The sequence below is a fragment of the Lethenteron reissneri genome, unplaced genomic scaffold (genome assembly GCF_015708825.2).
Source record: "Lethenteron reissneri isolate LAM-NWPU_2019-01 unplaced genomic scaffold, ASM1570882v1 scaffold_1126, whole genome shotgun sequence".
Lineage (NCBI taxonomy): Eukaryota > Metazoa > Chordata > Hyperoartia > Petromyzontiformes > Petromyzontidae > Lethenteron > Lethenteron reissneri.
This window is the reverse complement of record NW_026890812.1, coordinates 65001-67358: the sequence shown is the minus strand read 5'-3', so window position 1 is coordinate 67358 and position 2358 is coordinate 65001. Positions and strand designations below refer to the sequence as shown.

Genomic DNA, 2358 nt, shown 5'->3' with positions numbered 1-2358 from the left:
CTCTTTGCAATCATTTTAATACGAAAAAACACCTCGCCCCTAGTACCCACTCATTCCAACAGCATTTCAGTTAGTCCAGAAACACCTTTGCTCAAAAAACATCCTGCATCCACAAAACACATTTCAGGCACGGCAGTGGTCTGCTTGCGACGCATTTGTTCTCAGAGCGACCGGCGAGTTATCACGAGTCAAAGCATCGTTAATTTTGGAGCTTTCGTGACGTCGTAGACGTTTCGATTGCAACACAAGCAATCATCATCAGGTATAATGAAATAGCAACAAAAAATCTAACCAGAAAACTATAGACAGACAGATAAATTAATTTAGTGTGTTCTTTCTCCCTCTCTCCTAATGTTCAAGCTTGCGTACTTTACTACGCGTTCTTCGTACTCATTGACATGTAATTTTTTTCTCTAACCCCTCCCTCTCTCTGCCTCCGCCCCCCTCTGTCTATTTAAGGCCTCGCCACAGAGACGATCACCCCTCTCTGTGCCTGTGTTACTCTCTCTCTATGTATCTTGGTGATGTCTGTCTGCTTATATGTCTGTCTATAGTTTTCTGGTTAGATTTGTTGTTGCTATTTCATTTATACCTGATGACGATTGCTTGTGTTGCGATCGAAACGTCGTATTATGCTATTATTTAATTTATTATTTTATCTATAGACGCGACTTTACCGAAAGAACCAAAGAACAACGCATCGTCGTCACTCGACCCTTCAGTGCCGCCATTTTGTTTCTTGGCCTTCACCCATCGCAGGATCATCTCCGTCGGCACGGTTCAACTCAACGGCGGGAACTCTCTCTTTGTTTCCCACGCCCCCCCCCGCGCATCCTCCCACTCTGCCTCGTCGTTCCGGCCCTCCGCCCCGCATCCGTCATCCCCCTCGTTGAGCTCTTCCAATCACTCACCCACCCACTCATTCACTCACTCACCAACCCTCTCACTCACCCACCCACTCACCCACCCACTCATCCACCCACTCACCACTCATCCACCCACTCACCAACCTCACCACTCATCCACCCACTCACCAACCTCACCCAATCACCCACCCACTCACTCACCCACCCACTCATTCACTCACTCACCAACCCTCTCACTCACCCACCACCCACTCACCCACTCACCCACCCACTCATCCACCCACTCACCAACCTCACCACTCATCCACCCACACACCAACCTCACCCAATCACCCACTCACTCACCCACCCACTCATTCACTCACTCACCAACCCTCTCACTCACCCACCCACCCACTCACCCACCTACCCCCCCGCGCATCCTCCCACTCCGCCCCGCATCTGTCATCCCCCTCGTCGAGCTCTTCCGTCGCTCCCGGCGCCCCCAAATCCGCTCCCGGCGCGCCCGGCTGCCCGGGGTCGCCGCAGCACGAGTAGCGGCGGTGCACGTGCTGCGAGTAGCCGCCCGAGTGCGAGAAGCGCCGGCCGCAGCGCCCGCAGCGGTACGGCTTCTCGCCCGAGTGCAGCCGCGAGTGCTCGATCAGGTGCTGCTTGTGCTTGAACGCCTTGCTGCACACCTCGCAGCGGTGGGGACGCCTGCCTGCGACGGACAGGGAACGGCGGGGCGGGGTTATCGCCCTCGCACGGCATGCAGGAGGTCGTGGGTTCGAACCGGGCGCTGATAGCCCGCTGTATATTTGCATACTCTTAGTTTTTTCGGTAAAGTCACGTAGGTAAAAAATGAAATTAATAAAAATAAAATAAAAATCACGGCGTTTTGGAGGCAACACAAGTCTCCGTCATCAGGTGGGGACCGTCACAGCCAAATTTGCTGTATACAGCCTCCAAAACGTCGTGATTTTTATTATTTAATTTTTATTAATTTTAATTTCATTTTTTACCTACGTGACTTTACCAAAAAAACTAGGAGTATGAATCCTTGCAGTCACGAAAGCTTCAAATCTAGAAGTATATTTGCAGTTTGCGTGTTCTCTCTCCCCATGGTGGCGTGGGTTTTCCTCCAGGTGTGTTGGGTTCCCCCCTCCCCCCACACACACATTTATAAACAGGCATTTAGATTATTTGGCTGCTGTGAATTTCCACGCGAAAAGCCACTTAATTGGGCTACAATTCGTGATCGCAAAGTCGCTTCTGAAAAAGAGCTGCATAGCACAGTGGGCCTTACCTGGTAGAAATAAGAGTTAGTCGGGTTTTTTAGTAAAATAAAACATCAGCGAGGCTGGGGAGGCTGCGAGATTCACTTCACGTGGCTGACGGCATGAAACGGGGGCGGTAAACACAGCGGTGCCCACTGGGGATACTCTTCACCGCCGACATGATAAGCCTCAACATGAAATCGGTTTTACAAATAAACACCAGCTGTGCTGCTAAT

General features: G+C 51.1%; 1 pseudogene; it reads right to left on the bottom strand.

Annotated features, from left to right (window-relative positions):
• Nucleotides 1–677: 677 nt before the first annotated feature.
• LOC133361516 (zinc finger E-box-binding homeobox 2-like) overlaps nucleotides 678–2358 on the bottom strand; it is a 10367-nt pseudogene continuing 8686 nt past the window's right edge.